This window comes from Convolutriloba macropyga, chromosome 6, assembly GCF_964194025.1.
Source record: "Convolutriloba macropyga chromosome 6, txConMacr16.3, whole genome shotgun sequence".
NCBI classification, from domain to species: Eukaryota; Metazoa; Xenacoelomorpha; order Acoela; family Convolutidae; genus Convolutriloba; species Convolutriloba macropyga.
In genome coordinates, this window is record NC_134473.1 from 53,605,414 (window position 1) to 53,619,887 (window position 14,474).

The 14,474-nt window shown below is 35.0% G+C and overlaps 1 protein-coding gene across 1 annotated transcript in view; it reads right to left on the reverse strand.

Moving 5' to 3' along the window:
- Positions 1-14,474, reverse strand: part of LOC142341766 (uncharacterized) — a 553,339-nt gene that overhangs the window by 19,114 nt on the left and 519,751 nt on the right. The window lies entirely within an intron of this gene.

Genomic DNA, 14,474 nt, shown 5'->3' on the forward strand with positions numbered 1-14,474 from the left:
GTACTACTCAAGAGTTCCACGCCCCACTTATAAAAAGCTTTCAACCAGAAAGAAAAATTGCTGAAAAAACCTTGGCTGACAAAAGAGTTGAGAGAAGAAATCGCCAAAAAACATAGAAATTTTTTAATATCTGGAAAAATAACCCATCGGAGCAAGCGCATACCATTTTCAAATATCAGAGAAATTTAGTTAATAGGCGTTTAAAAACAGCCCAAAACGAGTTTTGCAAACAATTTTTCAAAGAACTACCAACAAGTAAAGAACAATTTCATCAAAAAAAGAATTGGCAAAGCAAGGGAGTGTCTCGTTATAGACAAACTAGTCGACGGTGAAACAGAAGTAGAAAATGAACTTGATATTGCAAATTTTCTCAATAGAAGTTTTCAAAAACTAGGCTTATACAATGGACAATATGTGAACGCTCCAAATATTTCTCGCATAGAAGTTAGGGAAAAGTTTTGCTTCAGAACAGTTACACTAAAAGAACTATATGATGCCATCGATTCACTCGACAACAATAAGTCTCCGGGTCCTGGAGTTTTTAATGCTTGGGCAATCAAGGCAGCAAAGCTTTCCAATCGGAACCCATTTGCAATTTGTTTTTAACACATGCATTAGTCAAAATATTTTCCCGGAAAATTTAAAAATTGCTTTCATTAGTCCGGTCTACAAAAAAGTGGACGTAAAAATTTGCGAGAACTATAGGCCTATCTCAATTACTCCAATGTTTGCAAAAATCTTTGAGTGTACACTTTTCAATCAGGTTAACGAATTTATACAAAAATAAAAAATTTTGAACGGTACACAGTTTGGATTTCAAAAACATAAGTCTTCTACAGATGCTGTTTTACACTTAATCGAAGCATTACAAGAAAATTATGATAACTTAAAAATTTCAGTTGCTGTTTTTATTGATCTAGCTAAAGCATTTACTTCAATATCGCACGAAATTTTTCTCAAAAAAATTGAAGCTTACGGTTTTTCAGAGAGTGCAGTTGAATTATATGCTTAATTTCTTAAAAACAGACAGCAGTGTGTTAAGATAAATGGTGCTTCCTCAGAATGGTTGGAAGCAAATCATGGTGTTCCACAGGGAACGGTTTTAGGGCCACTAGTTTTTCTTCTCTGTATTAATGTTTTTTCAGAAAAAGTACAAGGAAACTTCGACATAATTCAATTTGCTGATGACACGAGTTTCCATTTCAGCAGAAGCAATGTCAGCGAACTGGAAAAATATGTTTTTGAAATACTGGAGAAAACAGATAATTATCAAATGCAATACAAATTAACCATGAATACCGGTAAAACTGAACTTCTTTGCGTCTCGAAGGAACATGAAAATATTGATCCAATAGTTTTTCGGGGACAAGAAATTAAACCACAAAATTACTGCAGATACTTGGGTATAATAATCGATTCTAAACTAAATTTTCATGTACAACTCAACAAAGTCCTATCAAATATGGCCACAGCGATGAGATCCATATACCTTTTACGTTATCAGTCTGGAAGCACGATTGATGCTATTCAAATCCCTAGCCCTTTCTCATTTAACATTCAGAGCTCTTTTTTTTCAGAACTTGAATTTCTCTGCAATTCAGCGAATTAATCGACAAATCAATTGGGGTATTAAAGTTTTCTATATGAGAAAAAATTGATAGATCTACAGATCTCTTAGTAAAATCTGACATTTTGCCTGCAGAAATTTTAATAAGCCAGATGAGTGTTTCAAAACTTAGGAATGATATTTCAATATTGAAAACACACGGCACTGAGAGTTTTTGTCTAAGTGGTAATGTCTTAGTAAGAAAAAACAACAGAACTGAACAGCTAATTCTCTTAAGGTCGAGCAGTCGATCAATACAAAAAAGAAGCATCCAAAAGTGGACTAAAATTCCGCGTGATGTCCGGACTATCAGATCAAAATCAATGTTTAAACGCATGTTAAAACATCATCTGCTCCAACAATTCAAACTTGTACCGTTAGAAAGGAACGTTGGTGGCTTCGAAAGTTATTTTTAACTTTAGAAAACGGAACCACTAATTTTTTTTTAACATTGTACTGATTTTGTTTATATAATTTTAAACTTGTAATATTTAAACCTGGGTTATATTTTCAATTTACTTGTTTGAAAAAAAGAAAGAGTTGTTACAGACGAAAATGAAGAAGTTTTATTGCTTGAGCTGAATTCATGAGCTGAGGTTTTAATTATGCTCGTTTGTTGCGGTCATATCAATGGTTAATTTATCTTGGGTAATTTTGCCAATTTTCTCTAATCGGTTTCGGATTTTCTCATGGTTATTCTCACCCGCATTGGTCCCTGTTAGTTACATTAAGAGATTACAGGTTTAAATGCTTGACGAATCACGTTAAGAACAAACATTCCTTGACGTATCCCGTCAAGGTCAAAATCCGAGATGATTCCCACCAGTGACAATTGGGGTCCCACACGGATCACTGCTCGGGCCGATCTTATTTTGCATATACATCAACAACCTGTCAGATGCCCTCAGATTTGGCGTACCCTTGCTCGCGGATGACCTAAAAATACTCCACATTTGAACACCAGCAGACCAAGTACAGAGTAACCTCGACGCACTGGAAGACTGAGTCACCCAAAACAAAATGGGTCTAGCTATTGAAAAATGCGCCAAAATTTTGTTCAAAGGTCCAGAAAGCCACTTCTACATGTGTGGAAGTCTCCTCCAAACCTCAGCTGGTGTAAAGAACTTAGGGATTCGGTTTATCCACTTAGAAGAAAGAATGAAGAAAGCTAACCGAGTCTTCTATTCCCTAAGAAATGTAGCCTTTAAAGTTGATATGTGCATCAAACTGAGACTTTACAAATCGATGATTCTACCAGTTCTAATGTACGGATCCTCGTGCTGTAACTTAAACCGAGGAGATATGCGAAACTTGGAACGGTTTCAACGAAAGTTTGTGTCCTGGATAACAAATAGCAAGACATTGAGTTACATCGAACAACTACGTTTGTCAAATCTACTACCCTTGCCAATGTACTATCAGGTCAATGGTCTTCTACTACTATCAAGTCTTCAACAAATTCAACCGACAAATACATAACAGCTGGTGCTGCCTGGAAACAGATCAATGAGAAGAGACGATTACTTTGATTTAACGAAAAAACGACTCGAAAAATCCACCCAAAGTATAACCAACAGACTTCATTACAGCTTTGACTTCGGAAATCAACACGGCCTAAAACACAGAATTCTAAAGCAGATGTGGAATGATATTATGATTCGGTACAAACGAGAAAAAGTCTACACGTGGCAGATCTGTTGTGACTGTCAACACTGCAGAGACACATTGAATAATTTTTTATAACTGTTTTGATCGGAAGAAATCCCTTCTGTGAAGAAAATCCTCAACAACAACAACAACAACAACAACAACAACAACAATTTCTGATGCTTTTCCTTTTGTTCTGTTAAAATCTGGTTAACTATTGGTTATTGACTCCTGATCTGTTTCCTCCGTAATATTCTTCGCCTGCAAAATAACCTTGAGCCCTCTCGACCACCCTTGTCCGGATGACACAGCAAAGAAAATGTTTTGAGTTGTTTCAGAATTGCATTGATTTTCGCCACCCTGAAGTAGGAACAGAAGCGCATATGCATTCTGAGGACAATTGAAAGGGCACTGTGCATTTATTAAATCAAGCCATTTCTGGATGACCTTTCTTGACGTTTGTACCGTTTTTACCCTACTTTTAAGTTTTCTGATATCTTCCTCGGCATTCTCCAGCTCCCGAGCTAACACTCCCGCTCATCTACCAGAGCGACACATTCCCTTGTTTTGCTTTCTGCTTGGTTTTAGCCTCTTCCAAGTCCCTGTTCAACATATCAAACTGCCCCCGCAGGTTTCCCGCTTATTCTCAAGTAAACTTTTTGTCTCTAGAAGTTGCTCATGTAACCTTTGATTTTCTAACTTTAACTGCCGAATGTACTCTTTGAGCCGAACACCAGCAACTCCCAGCGTTTCACTGTTGTTTATCTTTTCTGCTGCACTTCAATTTTCCCATGCAGCTAACTCAGCTGCATCACAGTGATTGGAGCTCTGTCCACGATATTGGGTCTGAAAATGAATCAATGGTTCTACATATCTTTTATTGTATTAACCGAAAATCCGATAAACCTGGTACCTGACTATTGACTTCACTCCGTAGAGTTTGACTAGATAATAGTAGTAGTCGCCCACTGGTTTTGATTTTGTAATTCCTACGTATTACAAAATACAATTAATCCAGTTTATCAATTTCAATTTAGTCTATTTGGGAATAGAATTAGCAGTTTGTGCTAAATGCTAAACTAGAATGCTTGTGTCAACCTGACACAGTTCAACTGAGGTCCTTCTTCTTGTCAATTTTTTTCCCCAGTCAGTAGTCTGGGATGATGGAAATGCCCTAATTCCCCTCTTGAATTAATGGGTTGCAGAGCAAAAACAGGACCGGTAACACTGCGTCCCATTATTATTGACAAAAAACACACACGCATGACACATGTAATGATTTTTATGCCACTAAAAATAGTCATCAAACTTATGGTGTCTTCCCTGGCCACATGCTAGATTTGTTTCGTTTTACCAAAGAAAAAATTAAAAATTAAGAGTTAGTGGCACTGGTGCCCGTATCCGAAGTCCATGTTGAATTACTCTAAGATTTAATGTTCATATAAGCTCTCTTGTCCCAGGAAAATTTTTCTTCCTGTTATTGCTTTTCTCGAGTGTCTTAACTTTTGGGTGAGAACAGCCCTTTCCGTGGTGCACTACTTGATCAACTGATGTTAACTCTGTGATTGGGCATCTCATCGGGCTTATCAATCAGTTTCAGTCGTCGGCCATATGTAATCGATGACCCGTTCTACAACTCAATTGTGTTCGGGTACAAGGGTTTGCAATTCGTTAATGTAAAATTTCTGTTAAACAACTGGTCCATGTATCAAAACTGTGGTCAGAAGACGCCCAAACTGGTACTTCCTCGGCACTAAACGCATTTTCTATGTCACAGACGACAACTCTAGCGTATTTACTGACTTAGAGTACTCCTCCCGCTCTTTCCGGGTAGATTTCCAGAGCGTTTCGTTGATTTAAGAAAACTTGGTATAATTCCCATTTATTGGTGTAGTTAGAATCATAGGCCGAATATTAATTTTTAAATAAATGTGCAACTAACAATTTGCCTTGAAGAGAAAAAAATTTTATGCATGTTCTTGAAGTAGAGTTTATTAATTTCCTGAAATTTTGAAAACAAAACATTTTAGGAGAAATATGTAACACTTCCAGGAAAATAAATTTAAAGCAATCTAATTGAGTTCTCCTAAGCCTTCTTGCAAGAAATTTCAAATTTCTTTAATTAAAAAATAGATCCTCAGATTTGTAAAATTTGCTAATTTCATTAACTTAGTTAATTTTTATTTAAATTTGTTTACAGTATACTGCAGAACAATTGTAGTGATTAGTCAGCGTGATCTTGTGCAAGAAGTTCCATCAAAACAAACAGGGATTGGATTTTGATCAGTCAGGGAATATAAAGTACTATGCGCTATTATCATCATCTTCAATCTTGCAAATATGCGGGTAATTTTTTTGAATTTTAAATTTCACGATTTTAAATAGGGTTTGATTAAGAGTGCTTGATAAACAGATCGATGAAAAAGTTTATAAAAATAAAGTTAACAGCTAGGACGCCACATAACCGGTTAGTTTGTTTACTTAAGACAACCGGAAAAGGAACCAGTCTTCCATTAATTTTTTTTTACTTTTCCTTAGCTAGCTGGTGCAGATTGAAGCCTGATTAGGCGATGATTTGCTCCGGAAGTGTTCTTGGCTGTTGGCAATCTTGGCTGAATTTTCCAAGCCGCCTAGACTTGACTATATCTTATTTGGCATCCATTATAATCAAAACTTCTTTCTTCTCCGGAACCTCATGCTCCTCTTTCTAATTTTTTTGTGTCTTCTGGTAGCCCTCGGAAATGAACAAACTAATTGCGGTTATAATTTTGTTGGCTTCAATGAAAGTTTCGTTCTTATACTTTCCTTGCATTTTTGCAGCAGTTCTGTCCACAACCATTACATGAGCTGATATTTGTTCAACATTAATGCAAGTGGTCTTTACAGCAGTTCACTTCTTATAATCTACAAATTCATGTAGTTTTTACTACATTTTCTGCAGGTGCTAGTGATTAGTCACTGGGTTATTTATCATTTATAGACAAGGCACAATCTTTCTGCATTTCAGAGTGCACTTCAGTCTTCCATGAACACTTTTTCACTTATCTTTAGCAATCTGGTGCAGAATGAAGCCTGATTTGGCGATGATTTGCTTGAAGACTTTTTTTATGGCCTCCACCCACTTTTCCTTTGAGTGAAGAAATGATTTGGCTGCAACAATTATAAGTGATAGGAAGCAAAAAAAATAGGAAGAAAGAAATAAAACAGGAAAGTAATCGGAAGACCTTAAAGTAAAGATGAGAAGAAATACATTAAGTTTCAGACCCACAACAAAAAAATTGTGAATAAGTAACAAAATCAGAATTATAAAGAAATTGGATATCAAATAATATCAAACGCAGAAATTAGAGGTCTTCTGAACGTGTTTGTTTTATAGTGGTTCCAGTCTGATAACATCAAGATAGTTGTAGACACAACAAAATCTCAATAAACGGCCGATAATTAGCCAAATTATATTGCAGTTAACCACGTATTTAAGCAGACTCTTTTCCGATTAAAAGTTGCCCATGCCTAGGCCTCGACTCATGAAAAGACTTTACATGTCTAGTAGGGGGCCAATATTGACTATAATTACACGGTAGAGCTTCCTAGTTAAAGTCGAGCTATTGTCTTTTCATGAGTCGAGCTAAAGATTTTTCATAACTAAGAAAGTTCAGCTAAGGTCTTTTTATGGGTCCACCATTAGTCTTTTCATAAGCATAAGTCTGCTTTTTTCAGAATTCAAATTTTTTTCTGCTTCTGTAGATACAGAAGCAGAACCACAGCAAGACTAAATAGCTTTGGACCAGAGCAGTCCAACTTAAAAAACAGTTGGAAAACTGCCAAAAGCTTGAAGAATTTTGTCAAATCTTAAAACAAAGAGTTATGTCAGTTTGAGTTTAATACGACATTACTTGATTCAATGAAACCAGCTAGCTGAAGTGTATTGGTCCTAGTCCTATTAGCCATGACAAAAATTCGGCGTTATTCAGTTTGTTTTCTCTTCCAAAATTGTGAGCTATCTCTTTAAAAACTAATGCAGGTTTATGAGGGATTTGTGGTTCTTCTGAATCGTAAAAGATACAGGAGCATACATGCTGACTACACCAATGATGGTCTCATGAAAAGACTTTAAATGGACATTGCTGGCAAACATATTGCTGAGATTAAGTCCAGCCCAAATTTTGGGTCAAAACGTCTTTTGAAAAATTTTTGGTCCTACTAAAGTCGAGAATGTCTTAAAGTCCAGCTAAAATCTTTTCATATCTCAATTGAGTTGAGTATGGTCTTTTCATAAGTCTGTACTTAGACCTGGGTGCCGCACTAGAGTTAGCAACGTCATTAAGTTTGCCCAAGTATGCTCCTTTCTTCAAACGTTCCGGAACCGATAATTTGTTGGGACATATCAGAGATTAAAAAAAGCTAAAAATTCGAGATCGAAAAGTTGAACGGCAAACAGTTGAGAGTTTTAGTCGATGATCTACAATGCAGCGCATGTTCAAGGAGTTAACTTCCTCTGCTAACCTAAGTTTGATTGATTACAACCAAATGATTAATTTAGATCAACGTCTAAGGGTTGTTTTACTACGCTGAATTTTAAATTAATCTGCTCTGACTTCGAGCTCCGGAGTCCAGTTCTAAGTAAATTAGTCACACAGGCTGATTGCCGATGTGAAATATTTTGAAGGTTTCCACCTGCAGAAGGATTTTATGGGAATATCCACTGTAATCTCGTCAGTTGAAATGCACTGAAGCGAACTAATTTTTTTTGTCGTGACCCGAATTGAATTGCTTTTGCTTCACTATATTTCAGCATATTATTCATAGAGAAGATTTTTGGAGAAAATCGAAACAAATCTGGCTGTCTTCAGCAGTTATTATTGAGCTTTGTAGTGTTTTAAAGATTTTTCACGTAGATTACTTCCAGTCATGCAAGCGGCACGTAATGACTTTCTAAATGTATTTAACGGGAGCTCTGGTTTTCAAACTACAAACCAAATGAGGACTCTTCCACGTCCTTAAGCTTGAATAAGTAATCTTGTTGATTTTTTGTGATATACTTTGTTGTCGTTCACATCTTTTACATCTTCCACGTTTTTCTATCGCATATTTCACATCATTCACGTTCTTGGACATCCACGTCGGTCTGCGTCACTTTCAACTATAATTGATGACTAATTGTTTTGTATAATTTACAAAAATTAATAAGCCTCGTTAAAAAGGAAAAAATAGTCGCGGTTTACTTTGATTCATTTGAAAACGGTCACCCACTGTCTCTATTCAGCATTCCGGTTCAACAATGACTCCGTCCTCCCCCTTTCAGAAATTAATGGACATGATCTAGTGAAGCCTTTCAGTGTTCTGATATGAAAAATATCGCTCACAGACTAATGTAAAAATTGGACTTTTTTCTGCCCCATGCAAACAACCAGTGATTGTCACTGCTTCCAGTGAACGCTTTTTGCAGTGGAAATGTGACAATTATTGTGTCAGGAAGCAATCCGCGTTGGATACTGTTATCAGACCAATTCGCGATGAAGATGTCGCTTATTGCGTAATTTTACAATCTTCAAAAATTAAATTTTCAGCCTGTTCTTTTAGAGTGCCGTAGAATTGCTCCACTGTCTCTCCGCGTTTTTGTTTTGTAGAGAAGAGGATGTAGCTATCAAATTTGACATTCCTTGGTCTTATAAAAAGCATATCCCGGAATTATTTAGCAGTCAAGTCCTAGATGACTTTGTGTGGGAGTTTTTGCGTCAAATTCAGTCGAACTTCTGCACTTCAAACATAGAAGTGAAACACGTTATTGGTCACAAGGTGCCCATTGTCGATCTCCTCAAAGAATTTCAGTTTCTATGGTCTTTGACATTTGATTTCCCACTGCAGATATTTTGGCTGCCTTGAAATTGTCTTTCTCATTCTTCAAAATCCTCTGGACTTATATTGATTCCTAATAACTTGACTTAGCTTCAAATTCGACTTCCTTTGAATTATCTGCAAGAACATTGTCTAGAACGATGTTTTTTGTTGCCCAAATTGGGAGTTTGACCTGTATTCTCCACTTTTTCCCATCTGAACGGTAGTTTCTTCGTATTTCTTTCCGAGAAAGGCTCGATTTATAGGTCTTTTTCCCGTGAATCTCTACTGTTCGCTGCTGACTGCCGTATGTTTTTCTAGTTAACTGTATTTATCTCCTTCAACTGTGTCTGAGGTCCAATTACACGTGAATTTTAAGCATGCGTGATTGGCGACTGAAAAATTTGAGTAGGATTGTTTTTTTATTCACAAGCATTGTGTTGCAATTTATTGGGCGTTTTCGTTCCGCGAAAACCACCATTAATAGGGTTTACTAAATTTCCGTTTTTAGTTTTTTTTAGCATATCCGTTCAGATAAATCTACTTGTTTAATTTATCTTTTACAACTTAAATTAAATATTTGAAGAGACCAATTGAAATATAAATTAAGTTCACAAGAATGAAAATTTCGTTTCATAAATGGAGCTGAACAAAAGATTCGATCATCAACATTTCACTTAGTGATGTGAAAAAGAGTTTAAACAAACAGCTAGAATGCAAACAAATGAAACAAGAAGATTGTAAACTTAACAGGCAAGTGAATAAATGAATTTTAAAGTTATGATCCGGCAGTGATTCATGCAACGGAAATGAACTAGGGTTAAGGTATGCCAATTAGAAATTATAAAAGAAAACATCAACTGAATGTTAAATGCACAAAGTAAGTTTTTAAAAAATATGAGATTTGAACATCATATATTTTTTCTATACAAAATGAGTCAAAATAAAACGTTCCGCAAGTATGTGGGCTCAATTTTGTCGCATTTTTTATTGTCTAGGCAAACTCCAGGAGACGTTTTATTGTCGTAAAGTAGGGCCAATAGTCTGGGCCAGTTCTTTAAACACGCTTAGTTTCTCGCATTTGTACGCGGTTTTCAGGGCAAGGACGCTGGGAAAAATTTTCCTCAGAAATCAAAATATATGCTGTCTGCTGAGATACATTGTTGAGAGTTACACTGTCAATCCAAGTTAAGGGCGACCAAAATAGATTCAATAAATATAAATTATGCATTAAGAGATCACTATGAACAAAGATTGCGTTTAGTTTCAGATATCGACGCAATCCTAACATTTGTACAAGCGAGCAGATATGGTTGATTTTGATTTATTCTTATCATCCGATAGTCGCAACGAAAGACAAAACAGAATTTAGCATGATACAAATAGTAGCCTAGCTATTGATTTGCATCTATTGAAAAGTCAAAACAATACCGCAAAATGTCATGAAAAGAAATAAAACACACAATTAAATTTTAGATTTTTGAAGGAAAACTTTAATATCACATCAACGTGGCTAATCAACAATTATTTGCAATTAAAATTAATTTTTTGTTGGCATATTTGTAAGCCTACAATCAAAAACCCTCACATGGGCGAGCAATAGTGCACAAAAGATTTTGTTTGAACTCTTAAACTCTGACAATTTGTGTCATGTCATCATAGCTCATAATAAGAGTCGTCTCCAATTGTGGGCTCAAAGCGTCAGCATTCATGTTTTTCTTCGCTTCAGCACCCCCCACTGAACAAGTTCTCTTTGATTATTGCGTAGGGAGAAATATCTTAGACACAGTATTGAGTTTTTAAACATTTTACTATTATTAACGGTCTTGCAAATGATGTATATGAACTTGTTGGATCAACGTTGAATTTTTTGAAGATTTGTTGGATCAACGTTGAATTTTTTGAACTACGTTTTTAGTTAAGAACTGAATTTAGGAATTATCGACATTAAGTTACTTGGAAATTCACATCAGAACTTCGCAAAGTGAAACTTATTGATGGATGAATGCTGCTAAAACTTGATTTCTGTCATTACAGTTTTTGTATAAATAATTCCTCAAGAACTGAATGTACCCCATGGAAAAAAATGAAACCCACAATAATAAAAAGGACCAAATCGGAGCGTTGATCTGATCAAATTAAAACAATTAATATTTCTTTTTTCTAACAAAAGGGCTTTTATAAACCTATCAATTTCAATATTCCCCATACGGACTTTACAAACACAGATTAAAAAAGCTCCAATAGTTACTCGAGGCTGAACTCGAATCATCTCAGGCATCTTTCCAACTCAGGCATCTGAAATTTGTTTGTTTAGTAGTTATTTCTTTATTTTAAACAATGTTTTTTCTTATTTTCTGCCAGAAATTCTGATTAGGTGTCAAAGCAAGTATAAAAATTTTAAACGTGTACAGTTATTTTTCGCAAGAGAATCCCTAACTTAGCGCTGAAAGTGAAGTCTATTAGCGCTGTTTATAAACACTTAACTTCAAAAATTGTTAGTTATTTTTATAACCACCCAATCAATAACGCAGATAAAGCACTTGAAAACTTCAAAATTGCTAATGTGCAAAACTTCTAGTGCAAAATTTTTGTTTGTCAGTAGAATTTTAATAATCTTTCACCCAAACGTTATCAAAAGATGCCAACAATGAAATATGGTAAATGAGATCAGATTTTTACGTTAGATTGGAGGTGCTCGCTGTATCAGAAACCCCATGTATGTTTTACAATTGAAATTTGGGACGCGCAGCCGAACTATTGGTTGCCTAAACTGATCGGCACAAGTGTTTTGAATGAATTGGAGTCACAGTAGTTATAAAAAAGCTCAAAAATGATATATTTCCTGTGGCCTACGTTTTACAATTTCAATATCTCTGATATCCCAGATTTACTACGAAATTTTAAATGTACTTTTCAGGACATATAAAGCATAGGATGAATCCATTTTCTGGTGGAGAATCTTGCATAGTTCGAGTGATTTTTTTGATGTATGAATGATGCTAAAGTGTGAGTTCTGATAATCCAGTTTTTGTATGAAGAATTCTTCAAGAACTGAATTTGCCCCATGGAGTAAATGAAGACCAAAGTTATAAAAAGGACAAACTCGGAGCGTTGATCTGATCAAATTATAACAATTAATGAAATTTGTTTTATTTTAAAATGGGGCTTTCTTAAACCCATCAAATTCCATATTACCCATACCGATTGTACAAATGCAGATTGAAAGAACTCCAATAGATTAACTCGAGGCTGAACTCGAATCAGTAAAAAAATCCAGAAGTATTCCTTAACTGATTGTAGACAAAAATTTCGCAGTTTAGGTATCACACTGCAGTTGCTAATTAATTGTGAGCTTGATGCAAAACAAATATAAAATTTTAGATAGATGGCTTTCTTAAATTTTTTCCCGAACTTATAAGTTAATGTGCCTAAAAATCCTTCCAAAGGTTTGCTTAGTTTTTTTCAATTAGAACCATTTTGTTGAATGTCAAAGCAAGTTTATAAATATAAAACGTGTACAGTTACTTGTAAAAACGTGTAAAACATACTGAATCAATAACTCAGAGAGAACCTGAAAACTTCAAAGATGCTTATTTTATATTTTACATGCTGTATCTTAAGAAAAGCTTTATAGCGTTATTCCAAGAGTATTTTATGGAATTATGAATGTTTTGTTTCCGTTTTTCGTGATTTCTTGTGCGAAAGTTTTTGTAAGTCTGTCATATTTTAAAAATCTTTTACTTAACTGTTATCAAAAGGTGCCAACCATAAAACATGGTAATTGAGATTAAAAATTGCGCTAGATTGGAGATGCATCAGAAATCCCATAAAAGTTTTACATTTGAAATTTAGGACGCACAATCAAAGTATGGTTGCCTAAACTGATAGACGCAAGTTCTTTGAATAGAATGGAGTCACTGAAGTTAAAAAGCGCAAAAAACATACAGAGCATCGGATAAATCGGTTTTCTGTTGAAGTATCTTGCAAAGTATAAATCAAAATTTTTATTTTGATGTATGAATGATGCTAAATGGTGATTTCTGATAATGCAGTTTCTGTATCAATATTTCCTCAGGAAATGAATAAGCTCCATAAAGATAATTATCAAATAAACATAAAAAGACAAATTTGGAGCGTTGATGTGAACAAATTATAATAATTAATGATATTTGTTTTATTTAACAGAAGGGCTTTCATAAGCCTATCAATTTCCACTTTACGCATACGGGTTGTAAAAATACAGTTTGAAAGAGCTGCAATAGAGTTACTTTAGGCTGAGTTCCAATCATCAAAAATTTTCTAGAAGTATTCCTTAACTTATTTTAGACGAAAATTGTGTGCTTGAGGTATCAGAGGGCAGTTGCTCATCATTTGTGAGTTTGATTGCAAAAAAAATACAAATATTTAGGTTGATGGCTTTCCCAAACTTTTTCTGGAACTTTTACGCAAAGTCGTCTAAAAATTCTTCCAAGGTTTTGCCTAGTATTTTCATTTTAGAAAATGTTGTTTCTTTTTTTCTTCAAAAATTGTGACTAGGTGTCAAAACAAGTATAAAAATATTAAATGTGTACCGCCACTTTTGCAAGAGAATCATTTATTTGCAAGTTCGTCGCTTAATTGAGGTTTTTCGCTTATTTGCAAATTTTATCTTAAAACGTCGTTTTTTTAAAACGGGTCTTAGAGTTGTCGAAAGCTAACGAAAAGGAATTTAGGAGTCCCATTTTTTGTGTGCATTCTAGTGCAAAAACAATTTTTGGTTTAGCTTGTATAGAAAAAATGTCTGTTCATAAAATATTGGTATAGAAAACTAGAATTAGACCCCAAAGACGTTTCCGATGCCTTATAGGCTTTCCCCAATTTTTCTCACTCCGTGTGTTTGTTTGTGTGTGTTTTATGTCGGTGTGTAGTTGTTAGATATTGTTTCATGAGTGTTTTTTGATGTTGGGCTTTGTATTATATTTTTCATCAGCTTCTTCACAGGTAAATTTTTCATTTGTTTCTTAAAGGACACACTGGGGTCAGGAGTTGGTCTGTATGACCAAATCTGATCCACAAAACCTATTGTCTTGCTGTTTCATACTATTTCGATTTGTTTCTGGTGCAGTTGATTTATATTTATACATACAGGTAACTCAAAACTCAGGTTAGAAGTACCCATGAATCGCAAAAAGCACCATTTATTTTTGTTTTTGAAACCATGAAAAGAATTTGGTTTGATGCAAGTTTGTATGTGAAAGGAATTTGGATCGTCACAGGTTTGTATATGAACAATTTGGCTGGATGGAGTTTTGAATGAAAAGAATTTGGATGGAACTATGAAGAGAATTAATCTAGGCTTTAACTAGGGTCCTCGACCGTGTAATTTAATTCAATATTTACCCCC